A 25,587-nucleotide genomic window follows, 5' to 3' on the forward strand; every position below is an offset into this window, starting at 1 on the left:
CTTGAGAAGAATGTGTATTCTGCTGCTGATGGATGAAATGGTCTGTAAGTGCCAGTCCGGGCAAGTGGGTTTGCAGCGGTGGTAAAGCTTTCTTGCTGATTTTCTGCTCACTTGATCTATCAATTATTAAGAGAAGGGTACTGAAATCTACAACCATCACTGTGGGTTTGTCTATTTCTTCTTCTAGTTCTATCAGTTTTGGTTTCATATATTTTGAAGAGAGCTCTGTGATTAGGTGAATGTTTAGGATTGATATAGTCTCTTGTTGAAGTGACCCATTTATCATTATGAAATGGATTTTTCTCTTTTCTGCCTTCTCTTGAATTATGTTTTATGATCCCACTTTACTTCTTCTGTTCACTTATTTAGATGTATCTCTTTGTTTCATTTTAAAAGAAATTCCTTTAGGTCTTATAGTTAGTATACATCTTTATCTTATCTAAGTCTGCCCTGAATTGATATAATACCACTTCACATCTAAGAACCTTAAAAACAGCACAGTTTTATCTTTCCCCTTCCAGGCTTTGTGCTCCTGTTCTTGCACCTTGTACCTCCAACTGTATTTGAAACTGCACATTACATTATTATTTTTTGTCTAAGTTGTCAATTAGTTATTAAAGATATATAAATAATAAGAAAAAAGTTATATTTACCCACAGAGTTACCCATTCTGGGGCTCATCATTCCTTTGTGTAGATGTATATTTATACTTAGTATCATTTTTCTTCTATCAAAAAGACTTCCTTTAAAAATTTTTGTACTGTGGTTCTACTGGTAGTCTACAACTAAATTCTTTCCACCTTTCTATGTCTAGGGAAAAAAGTCTTTAATTTAAAAAAAAACATTTTTATCATGTATAGAATTCTACGTGGACAATTTTTCTTTTAGTACTTTAAGCATATATCTCCACTGTCCTCTCATTTGCACCGTTTCCTATGGGAAATCTGTAGGACTCCTTCTCCTTGTTCCTCTGTGTGTAATGTGTCTTTATTCCTAAAGATTTTATCTTATCACTGGTTTTCGAGCAGTTTGATTATGTGCCTTAGTGTAGTTCTATTTCTGTTTCTTGTGAGTTGATTTTTTGAGCTCTTTATATCTGTGGCTTTATAGTTTTCTCGGAATTTGAAAATTTTGCAGCTATTATTGTTTCTATATATTTTTTTCTATCTCCTCTCCTGCCCCTTCAGGGACTACAATTTCACATTTATTAAACTGTCTGTAGTTTTTCCATCACCCACTGAAACTCTCTTCATTACTTTTTTTAAAAGATTTATTTATTTATTTATTTAGAGGGAAAGGGAGAGAGAAAGAGAAGGAGAGAAGCATCAATGTGTGGTTGACTCTCAATCTCCCCCTACTGGGGACCTGGCCCACAACCCAGGCATGTGCCCTGACTGGGAATAGAACCAGCAACCCTTTGGTTCACAGGCCAGTACCCAATCCACTGAGCCACACCAGCCAGGGCTATTACTTTTTTTTTCCTCCTGTATCATTTAGAATCGTATATATTCCTGTGTCTTCAGGTCCATTAGTCTTTTCTTCAGTAATGTCCAATCTGTCATTAGTTTCACCCAGTATATTTTTCACCTCAGACATTCTAGTTTTCATCTCTAGTAGTTTAATTTGCATACTTTTCATATCTTTCATTTCTCTACTAACAATTTTTAGTCTTTCCCCTAGCATTTTGAACATATGTATAATAGTTATAATAATCAATTTACTGCCCTTGTCTGTAAATTCTAAGATCTGTGTCAGACTGTTTTAATTTTTTCCCTCCTCACTGTTCCTCTTTGCAAGCCTCGTAATTTTTGAATGGGTACCAAAAGTTGGAATTTTATTTTGTTTGATGTTGGATATTTTGTTTTGTTTTGTTTAAAGATGTTCTTAAACTTTGCTCTGAGACACAGTTAAGTTACTTGGAAACCGTTTGATCCTATCAGGTTTTGCTTTTAAGTTTTTTTTAGGTGAAACCAGAGTAAAGTTTAATCTAGGTCTACCTTTTCCTGTGACTAAGGCTACGCCCTTCTGAGTCCCTGATTCTCCATGAATTATGAGGTCTGACTGTGTGACTAGTTACTATTCCCAGCCCTTATGCTTCTTACTGATTATTCCCTCTCGTACTTTCAGATGGTTCTTTCCTCAGCCTCAGATAGTTTTCCCTCATGTGGGTACCGATCAGTACTAAGCTGAATGCTGAAGAGAAAGTTCTTCAGGCCTCTTGTTTACTGTCTATGTGGCTATTTCCTCTACAGTATGCTGGCCTGCCCTGAGTCAACTCAGGGAGACTGCCAGGCTCCGCCAAGGTTCTCCTTCCCTGCACCACATCTGGAAACACTTCCAAGGAAATAAACTGGGGCAATGGTAGAGTTGACCTCATTTGTATCCTCTCTCACAGGTAACACTGGCCCTCATCGTCTGATGTTCCACATTTGAAAACTGCCTGTTTCCTATAATCTGTTTATGTCTTCCCTTGCTTCAGGCGGGAGAGTAAATCTGCTCCCTGTCATTTCATCTTGACCAGAAGCAGCAGTCTCTTCAAAATATACTTTTAAAGTGTAGAATGGAATTTATATAAAGAAAAGTATCACAAAATTATTGGCTTAATATCATGCAAATATGGCAAAAATCATAAAAGTACCCTGGAAATGACTGAAGTTTAGAAAATACCTGCTCACTACAAATCCTTCACTACACAGCAGAAGTAACGGACGCCTGCCTGGCAGGATGTGCAGCGAGGCCCCCACGACTCCTCAGTGTGAGGAACAAAACTCATTTCCCAGTCATGATGTCTGGTGTTCTTGCCAATATTTCCCTGTTTCAAGCTACCTCAAACCTGCCAATTAAAAAGGAGAAATTTCATATTCTTATAAAATATACCTTATCAAATAATAATGCCTTTGTATTTGAAGACATAAAAAGTAGTCACAGGTTTGACTTATTTGTACCAGTATTAAAAGTTTTTTTTAAAGCTTTTCCAGACACTTTGAGGGACAAGATTGTGTACATTGCTTCCACTGAAATTAAATGTTTGTAGTTCTTCTGGAAAGGAAAGGGTTGTGTCACATGTTAAGTGATAGAATCTGACACTGGCTTAAGGTCACCTCCCTGCTGCTTTTAGGAGTAAGTGGACAAGTCAGTTGCCATGGGAAGCACACATATGGTCATTAGTTCTCCATCTGGGTAGGACCTCAAATCCACCAGTCACCATGGGTACCGTCACCTGGTGCCTTCAAGATTTCCAAGGGCCTGTGGAGATATTGGAGATGTGGAAAAATAAATTGATTGGTTCCAGATAGAAAAACAGTATTCACAAAATTAAAACTAATATTTTCTAATCCTGGCCAGGTAACTAAGTTGGTTGGAGCATCATCCTGTACAACAAAAGGTTATGTGTTCCATCCCCAGTCAGGGCATTTACCTAGGATGTGCGTGTGATCCCTAGTTGGGGCATGTACCAGAGGCAACCTATCAATGTTTCTCTCTCTCCCTCCTCCTTTCCCTCTCTCTAGAACCAATAAAAATATCCTTGGTGATGATGATGATGATGATGATGATGATGATATTTGTCTAATGCAACATGGGAACCTACGACTACAACTCAGCTTTTACATTTCTGTATGCATTTAGTTACATGTGGGTTGTCAGTTCATTGTAACATGCTGGATACAATGTAAGTTGAAAGCACACAGGAGTGCCTAGGTGCACTAAGGGTCTTTGAAGGGCCCCATATTCAGTTATTGAAAATCCAAAGTATTCGGTGTTGCTAATCACCTCTGCTTAGAAATAGTGATGAAATCCACTACATACACATTTAGTTAAGGTTTTCTTTTTCCATTTTACCAAATGGGACTGTGGTTTAGGTAATTCTTATTTGGCTTGCATTTTTGTTTCTTAAATTTGCTTTGCCTGTTAAGCCAGTTCTCAAAATGAGAGAAATCTACATCCTGATGGAAGTAGGTCTTTTTGCAGTGATCTTCTGTTGAAGACTTGTTAAGAGATCTGAATTGCCCATGACTTCTGGAATGCAATAGCATTTATATTTCCTAATTTTTCTAAATAAAATTCAACTTTCTGACTTCTGGCCAAGATGGAGCCATAGGTAGACAGACACACTGTGCCTCCTCACACAACCAAGATAGGGACAACAACAATTTAGAAACAGAATAACAGCCAGAACTGACAGAAAATTGAACTGTATGGAAGTCAGACAACCAAGGAGTTAAAATAGACATGTTCATCCAGACCAGTAGGAGGGGCTGAGTCGGTAAACTGGGCAGAGAGAGGTCATTAGCACAAAGAGCGTTGGGACCAGGTGTGTAAGACTGCAGTGGGAAGACCCTGGGTATGCAAGCGGCAGCTGGCAGACCCCAGCCAAGGGGTGGCAACCGACAGACCCAGCGAGGTGGCAATTGTGAAGCAAGTACTGTGTGCAACACAGGGTCCCAGTGCCAGGAAATAGAGCCTTGGGGCACTGACTGAAAACACCTGTGAGGGTTGAGGCGCAGTGAGATACTCCCAGCCTCACAGGAGAGGTTATTGGAAAGTCCCACGGGGTGCACAAGCCCACCCACATGGGAATCAGCACCAGAAAGGCCCAGTTTGCTTGGGGGAAGTGGCAGAAGGGACTGAAATCTGACAGAGAGCAGAGCAGACACCATTGTTCCTGCTCAGACCCCACCCTCACATACAGCATCAAAAACCAGCAACTGGGTTGCCCCACCCTGGTGAACACCTAAGGCTCTGCCTCTCATACATAACAGGCACAACATGACAAAAAAAGGGGGGGGGGCTCAAACAGAAGAACAAATGAAAGCCCCAGAACCCATCCTTTTAAGTAACCAAGAGATAGCCAACCTATCAGGTATACAGTTCAAAACATTGGTGATTAGGATGCTCACAGAATTGATTGATTTTGGTTGCAAATTAAATTAAAAAATGAAGGCTACACTAAGTGAAATGAAGGAAAATGCACAGGGAACCAATAGTGATGGAAAGAAAGCTGGGTCTCACATCAATGGAGTGGATGAGAAGGAAAAAAGAAACAACCAAACAGAAAAGAATGAAGAAATAAGAATTCAAAAAAATGAGGAGAGGCTTAGGTACCTCCAGGACATCTTTAAACATTCCAACATCCAAATTATAGGGGTACCAAAAGGAGAAGAGGAAGAGCAACAAGTGGAGAAGTTATTTGAACAAATGATAAAGGAGAACTTCCCCAATCTGGCAAAGGAAATAGACTTCCAGGAAGTCCAGGAAGCTCAGAGAGTCCCAAAGAAGTTGGACCCAAGGAGGAACACACCAAGGCACATCATAATTACATTAGCCAAGGTAAAAATGCAGGAGAGAATCCTAGAAGCAGCAAGAGATAAGGAGACAGTAACCTACAAAGGGGTCCCCATCAGACTGTCAGCTGATTTCTCAAAAGAGACCTTGCAGGCAAGAAGGGGCTGGAAAGAAGTATTCCAACTCATGAAAGGCAAGGACCTCCATCCCAGATTGCTCTATCCAGCAAAGCTTTCATTTAGAATGGAAGGGCAGATAAAGTGCTTCTCAGATAAGGTCAAGTTAAAGGAGTTCATCATCACCAAGCCCTAATTTTATGAAATGTTAAAGGGGCTTATCTAAGAAAAAGAAGATAAAAAGTATGTGTAGTAAATTGACAGCAAACTCACAATTATTAATAACCACAACTAAAACAAAAACAAACTAAGCAAACAACTAGAACAGGAGCAGAACCACAGAAATGGATCTCACATGGGGGGTTATCAACAGGGGAGTGGGAGGAGGAGAGAGGGGGAAAAGGTACAGAGAATAAGTAGCATAGATGATAGGTAGAAAATAGACAGGGGGAAGGAATGGTATGGGAAGTGTAGAAGCTAAAGAACTTATGACACATGGACATGAACTAGAGGGGGGAATGTGGGTGGAGGAGGGTGTGCAGGGTGGAGGGGGATGGAGGGGGATAATGGGACAGCTATAATAACATAATCAATAAAATATTTTTTAAAAATAGAACAGAGTAAAAAATCAACTTTCTTCTAACACTCCTTCCACAAGGTTGATGAGTTCAATTTTCAGGGCTGCATCTCCACTCTTGGATCTTACCAGAACCCAAGCTTACATCATCCAGGAAAGTGGAGGAGTTTTTCCCTTGTTTCATAGGCCTTTGAGGATTAAAGTACATTTTACAGTCCCTTGAACAGTCCTTCACTCCCTCAACTGAGCTCAGCTACGGGAAATTTACTGGGGCCCCCAAGTCTATGCTGCTTGGCTCCTCGTTCCACAGCACAGTCATTCCTATCTGAGGTTCTGCCATCTCATTCCTTTTCCCAGTTTCAATAAAACTAACCACACCCCCTAGCCAGGCTTCCTTCTTCTATCTAGAGATTCAGTTCCCCATCTTGTTCTCTTTCCGACAAGGCAGCCCATTCCTTTGATGGCCCCTATGACAGTGTTTCATGTAGTGAGATTCAAAGAAATTGGTGGTCCCTGGTAGCCCATCACATACTCTGCATGTGCTTTAATAGTTTCAGGTGACAAAAAGCACCCAAGAAGCTTTTTCCCCACCTAGTTCACAAACTGGAAATGTAAGATTAATTAAAACTTTTACAGAAATTTCATAGACCCATTATAACAAACCCAAGTTTACTAAAAAGCCCCTGACCAGATAGATGACAAAGGGAATGAGTTGAGACATAGTCTAAGAAATGACTCCTGTAAGAGATGATCCTTGGTGGTCTTGTTGGTAGCCTGGAGCATTAACTAGGGAGAACTCTTTCCGAAGGTCTGGCAGATCTCCTAGAGCAATATTACTCAGATTGCTATCTTTGTTTACCTCAGCTTCCTCAATAACAGTGAAAAACACTCTAGAGTGAAAAAGAATCCTTGTTACTCAAAAGGAAATGTTAACACGCCTCAGGGCTTTGAGTGTATGAGAGGAAGGGCCCAAGCTTTATGCCACTTAAAGTAGAAATGCAGTTGATAGTAAAGGAAACCATGTACTAAAGTCTACACTTTTTAAAAGTTCCCTGTCACTAGTCCTCATGAACATTGTTAGACATTTTAGGAAAAGCCAGGAACATTTTTTAAAAGAATGAGTTTAGTTAGTGGGATGAAAGCTATCCGGGAAAGGCTTAAATTAGCACCTCTTTTCCCATGGTAAATCTACCAGTAACACTCAAATTCAGCCTAACACATAGAAATATTAGTATACTCCTTTTCTTCCAGACATCAAGGTAACTAATAGGAATTGATATTAAGACTCATAAACTACTCTCAGAGCTATGCAATACAACCAAGAAAAAGATGTTTTAAACACTGCATGAGCTGCCTCCTCAGTAGTTTCCTAACAAAGCTGCACCATAGTCAACTCTGTAACTGCTTTTGCTTTTTAATCTACACTATGCAATTAACACCTTACTCTATGCAACTCTGTTCTCAATAGTACTTGACTCTTCAGCACTTTATTTTGACAGTATAAAATATAGTTAATTATCACATTGTCTTCTCACTAATTGCTATTGGAGATTATTTTGTTTCCCTCAAATAAATTTTAAACTACTTGCGAACAAAAAGTATTGAAACTCTTTGGCATGCCGTAAAAAACTAAAGTAGAACTAAGTAACCTATAGTTACACAACTATATAATCAATAATTAATTGACTCTTAGGTTTAAGCCACACATTAAAAAAATTAAAAAAAAAAAACTGGGCTATGTCTTTATCTCCCCTACCCCTACAATTAGATATAGCCTTGGAGGTACTGTACAATAGATTATGTATTTGTAATGAAGTCTTTTGTTTTTTCTTTTAAAAGTCTTTTGTAGAAAACATTGCTCAGGAAGGTACAATACCCCAGAAAGATGGTAACATCATAGAAGAGCAATGCTAAACTGGACTTTCTCATAGAAATGGAATGTTTTAGCTCTAGTTTCAGTTCTTAAATCAGACTGATTAGATTAAGAAGAATGGACTCATTTCTCTGGCCTGCCAGGAAGAGTTAAATTTGGAGCTGGTGGGAGACTAAAGATACAAAGACCATGACCCAGGTCAAAGGTCTGCCCAAGAAAGAGGCATCATCACTCTGCCTGATGAAACCTTTCGTATCTGTGACTACCTTTAAAGCACAGAGTACACTGCCCCATCCAGGCCTCTGGTTCTATCTGCTCTGTGATTAGAGACAAGATCTACTGAATGGCAGGCAGATGACCTCAGTTGCTGACTGAATCTGTCGGGCTCACTTTTCAGTGTCTTAGAATCCTTTTGTGAATAACCAGAGGTCCTTTCCTTCTCTTCCTGTCTGGTTTGCATCACTGACAAATTCCACTTTTCTTCTCTTGAGATAGACATTCTTCCCAGGCCCTGCCCATGTGGAAAAGCACATTCCACTTCGAGATGAGCTGGAATGCAGCTTTCATCATAAAACAATTGTAAGTGGTTCAGATAAAGCACTCAATAAAGCAGCCAGAACTAGAAAAAGGCAGAAAAAAATCTGTGCCGTCTTATGGACCAATAGTCCTCATCCATCACCTGAGAAGGAAAATCTGGGACACGGTTTAAAGTCTTCATTAAAATGCAATAGGGCATCAGAAAATCAGATTTGGATTAACAATGAGATATTTTTCTTACATATATCTTAACAGCCTTGCTGTGAGCTTCAAAGTTTCTCTCTGACCAAATTCAGTTAAGTTGCTTTTTCCTCTACTCTTTGATTGAACCCAGAGCTTTGGAAAGGACAGCAAAGTTAAACCGAAATGAAATTGCCAAACTTATGGTTTTCAAGTAAATGAGATTTTCTCTAATGCTTACCAACTGTCACCAGGTCAGATGGATTTTTCTGCTTGAGGTCCTTTGATGCATTAATTTCTTCGCTCTTATGGTATTCCTCTAAAAGGAACCCCAGCGGTCATAAAAACACAAAAAGAAAATGCATAATGTGACTGGTGCACGAAAGACAGTAAGAAATAACAAGTGAGAAGAGGGCAGAAAGAAAGGTCTTTACACAAGCATGTGGTTTGCTTGGTTTTTAACTCACAGCTCAGTTCTACCAAGAAATGGTATGATGTGTCAGGCCTGGGTGGACTGAGCTAGAAATCCTGAAATATAGGTGCACATTTTCTTTTCTTGACTCATCTAGTGCAGTGATTAAAAAAAAACCTCTTAAAGCAGTGAAACCACAATATATAAAGCAGCTGACAGTGCAGCTGCCCTTGCTGATGTCGGTCCTGTCAGCAGGGCTTCCTCTCCCCAGGCTGCAGCACACACAGCCTCCAAACAGGACCAGGGGTAAAGGCACAGGAGTCACCACTCTAGAGGGGTTTAGTGATCCAGTAAGTGGTAACAGGAGGATTTAATTTTTGTGGATACAGAAACTTATCATCTAAGCAGAGGGCAAAAAGACATTCTCTCTAATGTAGTTATGTGCAGTTTCTTAGTCAATCTTTTTTCTTGGGCTAAAAATCACTATCATTTTTAATGGATACTATAAGCCTTGTCACTTACCATCTAACTGCCTCATTTTTTCCTTCAGAAATTATTTTAGCAGATGTTTATTGAATGCTTTTCATGTCAAACACACTGTCTAGTTATTTAGAAGGTATAAATAAGGGTAGGAGTGATGGTAATAGTAATAATAATAATAATAGCCAACACATATAGCATTTACTAAAGGCTACACACTGCTCTAATCTGTTTATGTATATTAATATGCATTAAGTCATTTAATTATCTAAACAACACCTTAAGAAAGATATGATTATTATCTTCAACTTAGAGATGTGGAAACTGAGGCACATAGAGGTTAAGCAGTTTGACCAAAGTCACAGATCTAGCAAGTGGCAGAGCTGAGATTTGAACTCAGACAGCCTGGCTCCTGAATCTAAGCTTTTAGCGTATTTGCTTTATGCGTGCTGCCTTTGGGATTTATCAGTATCCTTACATTCATCCTATTATCTACACTGCAAAAGAGGATTTTCTGCTTTTACAGGTTTCAAAGTCCTTCACCCTTTCGGAACTTAATAAAAGACTGTGAACAAGTGTGCATGAGAAATGTGAGTGACTGTATCCTTTCCTCCCAAATCATTCATTGAATACCAATTACTTATTAGATACTTTATGTCACCAATATCATTAATTAAAATGAGTCTTTCTATGTAGATTTTTAAAAATTAAGACTTTATTTTTTAGAGTAATTTTTTTAAAAATTGTTTTTTTTAAATTACTGATTTTTTTAAATCACTGAACTGGAGCAGTTTTAGGTTCATGGCAAAATTGAAGGTTCACACACAAAGATTTCATATATACCCCATCCCCATACATGTATAGCCTCCTGAGGAAATATTTTTAATCAGCAAAAAAAACTGAGGGCTAGAGGAATTAATTAATCTGTTCACAGACATATAACTAATAAGGATCAGTTATGATGCACACCGATGTCATTTAAGGAGTTAAGTCTATGTTTCTAACACTTCCCCTATGTTGTCAATCTTGGTTAAGATTGGGAAATCATAGAAGTTGCTCATCACTGACTCTAATTAGTATTATTAGTGCCATGGATCCTTTTCTCCAACTTCCTTCTGCTGTACTCTTAATGTTCCCAGATGATCCTTACACCTGTGTATATATTTTGCAAAGCATATCTATAGCCTTTCACTTTTTGACCATCAGTCATCTAAAGCCTGAGAGGTAGACGCAAGACCAATGCTGCTCTCTCTATTTCCTATGTCATTAAATGATACATGGTAGGCTAAAGACTTGTGCACTCCAAGGCCTGTGGTTTTCCTCTGCTTCATCCTGAACCTAGAACTCTGGCCTGCTTGGAAAAACCCAAGTGTCTGAATATTTTTTATCTCCTCCACTCATCAAAATGCACCACAGAGCTTTGATGACTTGACTGAAACCAACAGAAAACGGCAAAGACAGGTCATATCGGAAGGCTTGAGCTGGTTATAAAACTGGACAAGAATAATGATTCTTCCTCAGTTTAAGTTAGTTTTCACTTATCTTTCCTACCAAACCAGCAAACAAGAAAATTGCAAATAACATACACAAGTATAAAAGCAGAGTGAGTGACTCCTTCCGTGAAAATCAGTGGTCCAACTGGCATTAGGACTCTGTGGTGTTGGCAGCCCGGGACCCACCAGCTTGCAGACTTACTATGCAGCAGTGCCCTGGGACAGGCCAGGTATGCAGCCAAGGGCTACCCTATTACCATATAAATCCAGTCTTGCAACTGGTATCCCTTCCAGATGCCACTGGGTGTCTTATCTGGGCTGAGTGTAAAACTCTTTGGGTAGACTGTGGGGTGAAACAACACCACTCCCTAAAAAGTCTGTTGGATCTTCTGTACAGAAAGCCTCCTACCATAGATGTTCAGTGACTTCCTTAATTATTCTAGAGTACTTGAAGATATTTAAAACAAATACCCACTCATTTTCCATGACTTCGATGGAACCCTGTAGACCCACATCAAAGAACTTGAATCCTATGTACAATTAGGGCTCAGACATCACAGTCTCACTGGGTAGGCTGGACATCCTCAAAAAAGAAGCAAGTTACAGGAAATGGAAATTGAACCTTTGGAGAAAAATCACCTTGAGGGAAGAAGTTTGTCAAGTGTGGCCAACTGAGCAAGAGGGGCTGATACTTTGGTTCTGGGTGGGGGTTGAGGTGCCCTCACATGCCCACCCAGATACAATCATCTTCACCCCAGAGAACCTAGGAGCTCTGTGAAGGAGAGGGATGGGAAATAGAGAGCTTTGTTCTTAGAGGCCCCATAGCTCTGGGATAGGAAGCCCTTCTGAAAGATCTGGTCAGGCGAAGCAGAAAGTACTTCCCCAGTGAATGGCAGAGAAGAGAAGCAATGGTGATTGTTGAGTTAGAGGAAGTCGCAGCTGTGAACAGGAACCTGTGGGCAGTGTGGAGGTCAATGGTCTCTGTAGCAGGTGGGGCACCATCAATAGTATAGTCCCAGCTCCTGGGGATGGTGTAGATACAGTCAGTCACAGAAGAACTGACAGAATATGGGCAGCAGCTAAGGCAATGCCCAGGGAGTGGCTAGGTGACAGCAGAAAGATGAAAGTGGTCAAAGTAGCAGTAGCAGGACTGCAAAGCAGCAAGCAGTGACCTTGGTCATCTGTGAAACAAATCCCAACTGGAACTTCTGGAGGAGTGACTCCATTTTGGATCCTTAAGTCACAGAAAAGGAGTAAGGAGGACACTGGGGACATTCATGTGGCACCTGTAAGCACACTTGGAGATTCCTTACTAATAAAGGAGAAAGGGTCATTGGAGGGAATCACATTTTTAGTCAGGTAGGCAGGCTTTGGAGCATGTAGATGTGAACTATTGCTGCCAATGGGCACATACAGTCATCACTGTGTGACACCTGGGACTCACAATTACATATGTAACATGTGAATCTTAGTCAAATGAATGTGCAGTGTCCATTATTTGGAAGGGACGGAGTTTTGTTCCAGTAGACAGAGCTTCAGGGGATCACTTTAATTCATATCCTCCAATCTTTCTAAATGTGTCAAACATTTTTTGACCATCAGTTGTATGAAAGACAAGACAGTAGGACAAGGATTGAGAAGACAAAAAACTATATACAAATGTGTATATATATATATATATATATATATATATATATTTGGCATAGTCTCTGACCTCAATAATCTCACAGTTCAGTAGGATCAGCAATGTCTCAGGGGCTATGTGTAGGTAGATGCAAAGGAAGAGCCTGGGGGAAGTTGAAGAAGGCAGCACAGTGGACATGCCACACAGGTCTAAATAGGGGACAATGAGTTGGTTCAAACAACAAATGGGAGGAAGGCCATTGGATCTGCGGGGGCAAATGGAGAATGCCCAGCACGATCTCTAAGGTCTTTCTGTCTGCTTTGTAGCCTGGAAGTTTCACTTCTATGGACTGCATCCCACCCTGTTCTCCATCTTTCAGTTTTAAATTGCTAAGAGGAGGTGACCACAGGACAGGAGGAGAGAGAAGCATTTTCTGTCCAGCTCCCTGTCTCTGCCAAGCTAGGGTCAGCAGCAGCTGTATTCCTCCATCCAAGCCTACAAAGCCCCCTTGAATTCCAGCGAGAGGGGAAAACAGTTACCAGAAGGGGCAAGTTTTTCAGCTTCCTGCTGATTCTGGCGCCAGGATAGTTAGTTATCTTCCTTTACGGCCCATACCTCTATAAAAGAGTCCCTTGAACTGTCTTTTATCATCTTTTTGAGTGCACCATCTCCTCCCCTCTGGGACACTATGTGGTGTATTCTAGGCATAGGCCTAGTGCATGCAAAGGAGAAGTGAAATGACAGCTCACCTCAGGGAAGGCCACTAGCTCAAGTGGCTGGAGGAAGAGCCCAGGAGGCAGATCCAGGAGCGGCATCTGGGAGGCTGTCAGGGAACCTTGTGTCCTGGGGGTCAGAGACCTATCCCAAAGACTCTGGTGATTCCATGGGCTTCGAGTATGTGGCTTTCTTGCTGATTTTCTCAGAATTCCTCAGGATCTCATATTATTATCACCTTAGATTAATGGCATTGCCCTCTCACTGAATTACAGCATAAAGCTTTCAAATAACCTGGTTAAGAGGTAGCAGATCTCCCTCTATGCTCTGCTGAAAAGCCTCATGAACTACTCTTTGGACTGGAAACAAGGACTTGGTTGAAGGACGTAATTTTTCCCTCTCAGTGTGGAAAAATCCTTAAATGATCTACTGTTAGATGATCCCTAGAATTAAACATAGTTGATATTCTTCACTTCATCTTTTCTTTAAAACACCACTGAGTTAGCTGGGGAACACATGCCAGGTAAGAGTGGTTGCAAGCCCAGAGAATCACAGGGTTCAGTATGTTCCATATTCTATCTCTTTCTGAAACCTGTATGTTACCTGTGACTAGAAGGAGAGAAGCAAATGAAAAAGAAGACAGTTGTTATTGAACACAATGCATTTGACATGATAGGATATTGTTGTCTGACTGATTACTCCAAAACAGAGGTACTTAAACTCTACAGCTAGCCCTAAATGAGACAGATATTGTAAATTCACCAAGCCAACACTCATTCCTAACCCCTGTACCCCTTCTCAAACTCTGTCACAGAGAATAGGAAAGTTAAATTCACTTTACTCACTTCCCTTGCCAAATGTGTATGTGATGAGATTCTGGCCAACATAATGTAAATGGAAATCTGCTAAGGGGATTCTGAGAAAGTGTTTGCATTTCTGATTAAAAGGGTCAACTGCAGTGAGCATCATTCCAGCTGCCTTTCTTCTTGACTGGAACATAGAAGGGCTATCTAGAGCAGCAGCAGCCATCTTGTAGGCAGGAGGCAATGACTTTGAGGACAAAAAGGAGACACAGAGTTTGGGTCCCAGATGGCATTGTTGAGCAATTAAAAGAACATCTCTAAATTTCTTGTTACATTAAGTGCCATTTAGGCTACTAGTAATTGAGTAATCTGTTCTTACAGCTAAATGTATTCTTAAATAATACACTGGAATCACAGAAAACCCACAGCTATTCCATACCTCTCATTTCTCTATTATAATCATGCTTTTTACAGATAACAGTATGTGCTCAGATAATGAGCTAGTATTTTTTTCCCAGAATGACCTTGATACATCTCTTTACAAAAATGAATGTTGCTATCTCAACTGACACACATTTGGCAGGAACAGTAAGTCCACCATTCTTGTTCTGCTTAGATTTCATGGTCATCACTGCAATCAGTTTTGAAAAGACCTTCCCCTCTCTAACCCCTAGTCCCTCCGTCATATTCAATTAGTCTTAGGATTGAAAACACAGGACTCAATTAAGAGAAGTAATTTTTCTCTCTCAATGTGGAAAATCCTAAAACAAATTATCTACTGCTAGATGACAAACAGAGAAATCCAAATATCCTCTTTTCTCTGTGTGGGCACCGAAGCTGCTAGATATTGTAGACTAGTTCCACATTAAGTTAAAACTTGCAAATCTCAAATGTACCTTCAATCCTACCCTCCAAAATCTAACTACATCTCTTTAGGGCTTACTTTTCCACTCTCAGGGATGACTTTTCTGCTCTATTTTCTCTTCTGAAATTTCCCATTCAAACTTCTCCTTCTTCATTCTTATAATTTACTAAGAAACTAGAAATCATCAGATAGTAATACCTTCCTGTCCCTGTAGCTGCTCACCTTCTCTAGGCTTAAATTGGGAAAAAAAAAAGTTAGAACTGAAAAAAAGTTATTGCTTTAATTAAGAGCACGGCCCTTTTTGCTGTGCCCTTGCTGCCCAAAGTGGTCTGTGGACCAACAGCCCCAACATCCCCTGGGCAATGGTTAGAAATACAGACTCTCGACCCCGCCCCCCCCCCGCCCCCCCCGCCGTCTGACTCAGAGTCTGCCATTTAACAAGCTGCCCAGGGTTTTTACATGCACTTGTACACTAATGTTTGAAAAGCAGTCCTCTTTATCACTTCCTAGGAACTCTGTTCCCTTTGCCATTCTCATTCTCCTGAGTCATCATCTGCTTTTTCCCTACTGACGCAGCAGGGAAGAGAGGGTGCCTTCTTTATTCCTGGGCATGAATCCAGTGCCGCACACAGTGCCAGGCAGAGCAGATATGTAATAAACAAGCTCACCTATCAAACTATCTCCATTCTCCCAACAACAAAAAAGAACTGTTTATCACTGTGTTTCACAACAATAACAACACTAGAAAAGGATTTTAAAAACTGGATCAAGAAGTTGGAGAAAATGTCTTAAAAGTTTCAAGACATTTGGTCTCTCAAGAGGTAGAAGAGTGCTTTCAATCTCCGTAGACGGAAGGTGGTTTCCCTGGTTTGGGAGAACAATCAGAAGGGGCCTTTCACTTTCACATTGCATAAAGCAATTTCCATCCAAGGTTTCTTTGGGTAAACTCTGAAGTCATCACTAACCAAAAGGCAGTTGTTTTTAGTCTGGATACTAAGTGCTCCATGGGCTCTGAACCACTGAGCATAATCACAGCACAGTGATGTCTTCGTCAACATTATTGCTCTCCTTTTCGTGGGTTACGAAACACTGTTACATCATGCAGACTCCACATTGCACTTAGCCTGCCATGGTCTCTTATTCTTTCAAAGGTGTGGTGCATTCTTTCGCATGTAAAAGCTAACTAAGGAAGGAAAGCAGAGGCTGCCACTATCAAGAACTTACTACTAGTCAGGCACTTGCCTCAGAACTGATCTATTAATATGTACCAGTTAATTTTTCCACCTGTAAGGTAAATACTTCTATCTTTGTTTCCATTGTACTTTTGAGGAAAATGGAAGCTCCTTATGATACAACTACTTAGCAGCAGAATCAGAATCCAAACTTAATTGGAGGCAGTATTAAGGGCTGTGCCTGAACTAGGCAGCATTAGACAGAGTGGCATAATTGAAGGAGTGCCCTTCACCTCTTGCTGGGAGAAAGGCACTAGAGGAAGCAATTCAACAGGACTGGCCTGGATTGGCACTCTCCCACGCAAGGCGTCCCTGAAGGCTGCAAGGGCTGATGTTGAGCAATACATGCGACTCATTGTGCCACTGGGACCAGTGACCGAGACCATACTCTTGTGGGTGCAGCAGGCTTCTCCTGTGTGGAGAAGGCATTTCCCTTGTCAAGCATCTGAGAAATGAATTGCTTTTGGAACAGGAACTAAGGTTTGGAGAGGAGGGCCTTAGGCTGGACAAACTAAAAATGTCATCCCTCCCCTGGGCCTTGGCTCTGAGGGCTGGACACACCTGGAGAACTTGGAATGGCCTGGCTCCTGTCTCGGTAGTCAGGCTGAGAGCTAAGCAGGGAGCATCTGGGCCTGTGGACTGTGCATACAGCTGACCCAAGCATGGCTGTTAGGTTGTGCTCTGCTCTCAGTGGTGGTGTTCAGGTCAGGAGAAGGCTCTTCTCTCAGGTTTGAGGAAGAATGATAAAGGAAAGAGCAGCCCAGACCTCACAAGGCCAGGTTGGTTTTTGATGCTGTCCTGTGGGAGTCAGGGTCCTGGACTTGAAAGAAGTGTCAGAAGCAGTGGTGACACAGCATGACAAGGAACAAAGACTGCTGGGACCTCTCTGAGGGACCCATATCTGAGCACTGGTTGGATAGCATGCTGAAGGATCCGATATAACCAGAGACACTTTAGGTTCTTGTCCCCACCTTCTGTATGACAAGAATGTAGCCTCTCTCATTCATAATACATTACTTAATACATGTGAAATTATATTTCTAGTCATAGGCTAGTGAGATCTTTTCTTGTTTAAGGTGATATTTCTTGACTTATAACTGGCATTTTCTACTTGTATTTTAGTCAGAAATCTTTCAGATGCTGTGACAGAAATCCAACTCAAATTAGCTTATGCAGAAAAAGGAACTTACTGGCCTGCATACTGAAAAGTACTGGCTAGAAGCCTGGAGTTCAGCCATATTTTGAGGACTCAGTGCAGCCCCCTCTGTCTCCTGGCTTTGATTTTCTCTGTCCTGACTTCGATAGACTCCCCCATGTTGTGACAAAGATAGTCCTTTTCAGTCCTGAGTTGTGCTCTCCTTATAGCTAGCAATCACAGAGAAAACATAAGAAAGGGTCACTTTCCTGAAAACTGTCACAAAAATTCTAGAGAGGACTATGATTGTCTTGCTGTAGGTCACAAGGCCATACGTGACCCAATCAGGATATTTTGGCCAGAGCTGCATGCCAGAGGGAGTGAAACCATATGATCAGACAGCCCCACCAAATCGGGGAAGGGCAGCTAGTTCCTGACAGGAAAGTAAGCCAAACTGGCAAAGACACAACGGAAAAAAATCTGCATGTTGGCGATGATCTTGACATATAGTCTGGTGAAATCTCACCAACAGTTTTCCATCAGGTACGAAACTGCTATGTCACCAGTCAGTCTCTGGAAAAACAGCTTGGCTGTGGGATCCTTTCCCAGGTAAATGTCTAGAATTAAAGCAGATTTCATAGACCAGAAACCATCCAGTAGCAATGTCTTCACTTTGGAATCCCTTAAAAAATAAGAAAGGGCATACAAATAAGGAAGGGCACACAGGGAATGAAAAAAGGATTTTAGAATATATTGCAACAAACACCTTACTTTTGCAAAGAAAGAAGGTAACATGTGTTGAACTCTAAGGCACACAGTAGCTGTGGGACTCTGACAGAAGGGTGCTCACCGTGGCTTTAGCTGAAGGTGTACATTATCTTCAACACTTCCATTCATCTTCTTTCCTCCACAATCCCCCAGTCCCTTATCTACAGCCATCTTGTCTATAGCATCTACAGTGCTGGATTCTCCCTCCTCAGCAACTCTTAGCCGACACAACAGCTGGCCACGTGAAAAAGAGCAAAGAGCCAAATAGGTAAGGAGCACCCATGGGGCTGTGCAAGCAATAGAAAGGAGAGTACAGGTCTCTCTCTCTCTCTCTCTCTGTCTCTCTCTCTCTCTGTCTCTCTCTGTCTCTGTCTCTCTCTCTCTGCCAGCCCCTCAGGGGACTAATCAGTTCCATAAGAAATCATCAAAACAACTATTTCATTGGAACTTAAACACCAGCTGTCATCGCTGTTATATCATTTTCTAGGCGCCACTCATCTTTCAACTTCAAGAGCTAGGACACTATATCACTTGGTCGTGAAAACAAAATACTAATAAATACCCCACCTTGCAGATTCATTTTAATCAGCCCTGCCTTGAAATAGCTGTTTACTCATTTCACATAATATAATTAAATGTCCAAACACTATATTTAAGAAACATTAAAAGTATCACTTATCCTGATGGGAGCTGGGAAATTCCAAATTTAGAAAGTCTCCAACCCCTGGTGTTGTGAAAATAAGATTCTCCATAAGGGCGGCAAATTGGAATGGGAATTAGAAAGTACAATTCCCCTTCTATTAAATATTATGATACATGAAGAATACAAAAGGAAGGAGCTCAGGGAGGCTTAGAATTAGGTTCAACACTTCCTCCCTTAGTGAATCCAGCCCACAGAAGCTGAAATTGGTATTAGGTTTCAGAAGCTTCCAGCAGCAAGGCTTTGCAGAAAAAGAAAGAGTGTGGTAAAGCAAGTTAATCATTTCTTTCAGTTTCCAGACTACCAATTCCTTCTCTGTTATTTGCTATCTCCCACCCCCTCCACCATCAGGCAGGAAACCTTGGGGTCATCCTTGGTCTCTCCCTCTTCCCTAGAGAGTTCCTTTGGCAGTCTCCGTCGGAAGATTCCTATCCATTCCCCGTGACCTTTATCCTAGTGAGGCTTGTGTCATGTCATAACTTATCTGGCCTATTGCAAGGGACTCTCAACAGTCTTCTTTTCTCCAATATTATTTGAATCTAGTCTTTGCTATTTATACCACCCAATTATCTTCTAAAATGTTATGTGTTTCATTCTCAAATCCCACCATTATAACTTAAACTCTTGTTGCTAGAATCCAAATTTTCAGGCCTATTCTTAATAAATGTTGAATGTTTCTCTACTCTGTCTCAATCAAATCGCTCTATTTCTACCCTAATACAGTAGGTAATTAACCTAGCACAGTACATGGAACATGTAAGGATAAAAAATATTAGCTTAACATTCTTGGAATAAAATAAAGCTATTACACTCCTCAACCTAAGACCTTCCATCCACTTTGCCACTTGTCAAGATTTGATCTCTCTTTTAGGAGGTGCAGTTCCACCTCCTTCATGAAGCCTTTTATATCCAGCCCACTGTGGTAATTCTTTCTCTAAATGTATATAGCAATTGCCTGTCAAAGGCAATGTTTAATTCCCTCTCAAGAGAGAAGGAGCTGGGGTATTTATCCACCGATGATGCTCTGGCATTTTGTCCTGCCCCATGCATGGTCCAATAATGTTTTCAGCTGGGGAAAACCCTCAGGCAGAAAGCAGCTGGTATTACTTAGCAAAGATACTGCATCCAGCATAATTGCTGCAACTGAGCCTACTACATGATTAAGTTTATGGTTGTCCTCCATAATTTGCCATGATCTACCTGGATTTCTCAAGGACCACATTGGTGTATTAAAGACAGAAACTAGTGTGCAAAACACATACACTACACCGGGTTTATGTGTTGTCTGAAGCTTACCTACATACTCTTTGAAATCTTAATGGGGATAGTAGGGACGCAAAACAGAGTTTCCTTTAACTGGCAAGAATTGGACACTTGGATCCACTCAGCAGCATTCTATTGTTCTGCTTTGGGAAAACCACCAGAATTGACTATTGATTCATGCAAATGATAAGTACCACTATTAGAAATAAGGGTTTTGAGAGTCTCTGGCCATATGTTGCTAAACTGTTACACAGTTACCTGTGTCAGAAGCAGAGAACACTGAAGATCTATGGGGCTGGGACCTCAAGGTGTGAAGCAAGAATGGGACAAGCCTAGATACTAATCAAACTCAGGAGGGTTAATGGCAGTGACTTCCAGAGCAGGCTAGATAAAGCTTAATCTCAACTGTTGATGTCCTACACTTGCTGCTAAGACTGAATAGCTCAGAGTTTGGGGGGGTATACTTGTGGGTTCTGTTATCATTTTTCTGGTGAAGATAAAAAACCAGGGTCAGAGTTCTCCCCTGGAGGGGGACGTGTCATTTCTACTTTCAGTCATCCTAAGAAGAGTTAACTACCAGGACAAGATAAAGACTAAAGACATAGGCTTTCAAGGAACTAATACTTTGAAGAGATAAGCATGTGCACAAATGGTTATTAAAATAAATAATTATAAGCCAGATCAGGAGAACTGGGTTGTCATTATTTTCATCACAAGTTTAGCTGCCCAAACAGCTTTACCTTGAAATCCTATGAACCAGTTTTATGAAAGGTAAACACACAACCCATATCAAAGACCCACACAACTAGAAAGAAATTATTTTATCCTGCAAAATTATCTCGAAGGTAATGAAAACTATACCAAAAGAAATGAGCTATGGTCTAGGATAAAGAATGAGCAAAAGACATCAAAACAGAAGCAGTGGTTATGTTGGGTTTACTCCTCCAAAAATCTTTGATGGAAAAGATCAACTCTAATTAATGCTCACGTACTTATGTTAATACTGTAGGAGGCTTCTTGAGATGCTAAATAAATACCTAGAGTATTCTCTGTGTCTCCTATACTGGTTTCGGCATTTAATATATCAGGGTTGTCCTTGAAAAATCCAGGGCGATCATGGCAAATTATGGAGGACCACCATAAATGTAACCAAAGAGTAGCCTCAGTCACAGCAATTATACTGCATGCAGCATCTTTACTAAATAATACCAGCCCCAGGCACTTGTTTGGGGGGACAAGTCTATGAGATCCAGTGGGGGCCTTCTCATAGCACTGGATTTCTGTAGCTCCATCATCAGAATGAGAAGTTTTCTCTCCACACATTTTAGGGAACTTTATTTTGCAACATTATTTGATTTGCTGTATCCTATATCCATTGATTTCCAAGGCAAACACACCTACTAAAGCTCAGTTAGAAAACCAACAGTTCATGCAGTGACATAATTACCCCCTCCTACAAAGCATATGTTCTTAGGCCCAAAGGACACTCATTATTCTACCATCACTGGGCAGATCCTAATTATTGTCAAGTCTGTTATAATAAAAAGTAAATATATGAATCTTATGTTCATATCACATAAAAAGATGCCAAACATTACACCTAGGGATTTGGTACTTTCTTTTCACAAATCGGTCCCTCTTTTCCTTTGTTCACAGTGCTGCCAAATGTTATCCTTTAGTCTGAAGCTAATGGTTAATGCCTCCACTTCATCTACTCTCAGCAGCTGTGGCCATCATCTAAATGAATCTATGAATTAAATTAATGTGCAATGAGTGTCTACAGTACCCTGAACTATATTAAAAATGAGGAGTGATGGCCCCAAAGTATAACTTCCTATTTTCTTTGAAGTTCAGAATCTGTGTAAGGAATAGATTAAAACCATCTAGTACATAGTTCACCTCCCAAGTGTGAACTAGAAAAATGGACAACTCATAAGAGTACTTAACTTTGGTTCTGGGATTTATTTTTATACTGCCCTCTATAGGTGTGAATGAAATTCTGGGAATTCATAAAACTTTAGTCAAAGTAACAAAACCACAATGTGAAGCTCTGACTCTGCCAGGAGGGTCTTCAATTCCCTCTTGGCAGTTCATGCCAGGCTGAAGATGCCATCACAGTAGTAGTCAGGGGCCCATAGAAAATAAAAGGCATGTTCTGAAGGGATTCTTGAGAGATTGTAATGAAAGGACTTTTTACAGCGTCTCAAGGATGGTTAAGGAAACCTATTGTCAAAGTTGAGGATGCCAAGGACGGCACCAGGGAAAGTCATTACCACCCTGAGAACTGACAGGAGGCAGGAGGGACCAGGTAATTGAAGGCTGAAAGAATCAATGGGATTCCACTGCATAGAAGTAACTGTCCTGGAGGGATGCAGCCAGGAACAAAACAGATCAGCAGTGCTGATGCAAAGGGTGTGGGGGAAAAATGTACTCTAAATCACTCTTTTCCTCCTGCCCTTTGACCTCTTGAATTGCCTTACATTGGCCCAATCCAACCAGAGGTCAATAGAGCCCAGGTGATATAGCCTATAGGGTCAGGAGAAAGGGAGGTGGAGAATGGACTTGGGGCAAGGTAAAAGGTGAGTGGTCAACAGACATCATCTAGACCAAGACCAAATGCCAACCTCCATTCAATTGTCTTTTCTTGCTTTAACAGCAATTTCCAAAATCTTTTCCAGGTGAGGGCTCTGTGCGTGTCTGTGAGGGGTAGCTCTGTAAACAAATTCACTTGGTAAAAGCTGGGCTAACACATTTAATAGGCTTCACTACTCCAGGAATTTTCAAAGCTGCAATATGTTAACATTCATAATTTTTTTCATAATTGTTTTCATAATTGTTTAGAACTCTGATGAGCCAGGCACTGAGCTGGCTGTTGTGGGTACGATGGTGAACCGGACAGACACCTACACTTGTACTTAGAATCAGCGGAGAGCAGCAATAAAGAGTAAACTAGTAAAATTAACTCTTTACAAAGTGTTTATAATGAAGTTCTCAGATAAGGATAAAACTTGCAGCATGTCCCAGACAAAAATTATTTAGCTTAGGAAATCTTTGTTTCCAGAAATTTTTAGGGAGTAAAGGGCTCTTTTAGAGAGACTACTCTAAGGGGGTTTTTGTTTGCTTGTTTTTTAACTGTTGGTTACATACTTTTGGTCTGAAATTGACATAATGAAATACCTAGTTTTTGATGACAGCTTTTGTCCCTCTTGGCCATCCACAGTTAGTCAGAGAGTAAATCATCATATTTGTGGAAAGTGGATAATTGGAAGAAAACACAAAAAAGGAGAAGCAGCATCTTAGTTGTCAAAGCCACTTAACTCAACTTAGCATTTTTCTTGCAGTGTAGACTTTTTCTTGGAATCTATTCTGTAATGCAAGATAACATTGTTACTGAAATGGCCATGAGGCAGATGCATATGAGGAAGATACCAACTTTGAAAGGCAAAGGCTGCAGTGGTCTGACAAAGATGAGACAAAAAGAAGCAAGCAACTTTCAGGGAGAATTTGTTCATAATGCACACTTACCTAGCTGTTAGATAAAAAGCTTGGGTAAGAGTATGTGGCCGGTTGTCATAGATGCTGGGCAGTGCCCCACCTTGATGCCCTTTGCTGGGCTGGTGCATGTCACCCTGGCGCTGTGCCTGTGACCTGATGAAAGCTCACAGCTGTCCATGTTATACCTCCCTAATCCCCTCCACCACGGGGCAGTGGTTTGTGCCACAGCATAGGCCTTGAGGCTCAGCTTTACCAGAGGCCACATCTGGCTGACGTTGCCCTCTTCACTACCCCCCTAGTAAGTTTTGCCTAAAGGGCACTTCCATAGCTGTGATCCTATCTTTATGGAGATTCCAGGGAAACTGGACATCAGAAGGGATTCAGAAGAAATACACAGCAAGTTAATGACAGAGCAGCTAAGACATCCGTAGACTCTTCACTACTCTGTGCATTGGTCTTCATGCCTTGTCGAGATCTAGCTACATTAGCTAATTTAATAGAGTTTAATTTTGATTTATTTTCAAAAAGAATATATGGAATATATGTATAGAAAATCTTATTGATTTAACTCTTTCTACTATCCACATCTATAAGAAGCTAAGCTATTTAGATGATTAATCACCATTATCTTACTAAAACAATTGATCCAAATTATAGACATAAATACCTGTGAAGACAGTTTAAAATGTAAGCTTACAAGACCAGCACTCCAGTGAGCTCTTTAAATACCAAAGTTTACAGTCCTTAAAGAGTTTTTGCCACATGATATTAACTGTTGTTAGAATATATTTGCATTGCACATTATGGCTTATAATTCACTGCCATAAATATTTCATTTATTTTCACAGTAACCCTGAGTAAAACCTGAGTCATGACCTCAGTAAAATAATGGGATCCTTGTCATAAAAGTGAAGAAACTGAAGTTAAGAGATATTAAAGGGCTTCCTCAGCGTCTAATGAGTCGTATGGTGAAGGTCTGAAGTAACATAGTAAAGATTCAACAGAGTTGTGGGTTTTTTCATTAGCAAATTTGGAACCATTCTAACTTTATTGTCTATTTTATCCACTTTCTCATGTTTTGTCATTTCTTACATTATTAGAGATTATAACATCAGTTTATGGTTTAGCCATTGTAAAACTCCATAGTACTATTTGTATTTTAGAACACAAGATCTTCTAGAAGCTCTACAAGGTAACAAAGTGAGGCTGCATAATTAAACATTTACCCCAGTTTCTATTAAGTGGATGTGTCAAGAATTTTATCTCTCCACCTGTTATAAATTTGACTTGTGATCCTGTAAAATTAATTTCATTGATTTCTCAGAAAAGTGTGCATTCACTAGACAGAGGGTTTGGTTTTCAGAAAAGCCAAATAATACATCATTATTGATTATGTATTGCCTTTCCTTAAGAGCTGTTCAGAATGTGAATACTCTTCTAAATGGGTGCTCAGACATATGCTTTATTTAATTCATTTTCCAAACCTAGCCATCTCCTATCCAACTATAGCTTAGTTTACTTTAAAATATCAATATATTTTTTCAGCCAAAAATGTCAAACAAGAAATATTGCCCCAAGCATTAGCTTTTATACTTGGAGCAAATATATGGTTTCAGCTTAGTAGAAGAGAATAGAAATTATCTCTTCTTTGTGGCTTAAAAGAATATACTCTCATTTACCTTATCTCCTTGGGTTTATGCAGTTAAAAAGTGACAGTGGTATATTGATGAGCCAGAGAGAGGACACAGAGCTATTGAGGGACTCAGGCATATCTTGGAAATTATCATTCCAAATTCCTTATGCATTTACTTCTAACTCTGGACATGCATGAAGGAGCCACACAAATTTCATGTAATTGCCATAATCTAAAGATTCACTCTAAGGGTTTCAGAGGGAAATTACTGATCACAATTATTTACTAAACACAAATGGGAAACTCAAGTAACCTCAAGGTCACACCAAAACAGTTCTGGACTTAGGTTGTAACTTCATTGGGGTACATTGAACAGTCTCATCATAATTAAAAGACCCACTTGC

At 40.4% G+C, this 25,587-nt stretch overlaps 1 long non-coding RNA gene across 1 annotated transcript; it reads right to left on the bottom strand.

Annotated features, from left to right (window-relative positions):
• Positions 1 to 2,740: 2,740 nt before the first annotated feature.
• Positions 2,741 to 9,389, bottom strand: LOC118500115. Its single transcript, XR_004902644.1, has 3 exons — positions 8,808 to 9,389; positions 8,628 to 8,722; positions 2,741 to 3,246 (listed from the first exon to the last, which is right to left on the bottom strand). It is a non-coding gene; the product is annotated as an uncharacterized LOC118500115 (long non-coding RNA).
• Positions 9,390 to 25,587: the final 16,198 nt, after the last annotated feature.

This window comes from Phyllostomus discolor, chromosome 4 (assembly GCF_004126475.2).
Source record: "Phyllostomus discolor isolate MPI-MPIP mPhyDis1 chromosome 4, mPhyDis1.pri.v3, whole genome shotgun sequence".
Taxonomy (NCBI): Eukaryota; Metazoa; Chordata; class Mammalia; order Chiroptera; family Phyllostomidae; genus Phyllostomus; species Phyllostomus discolor.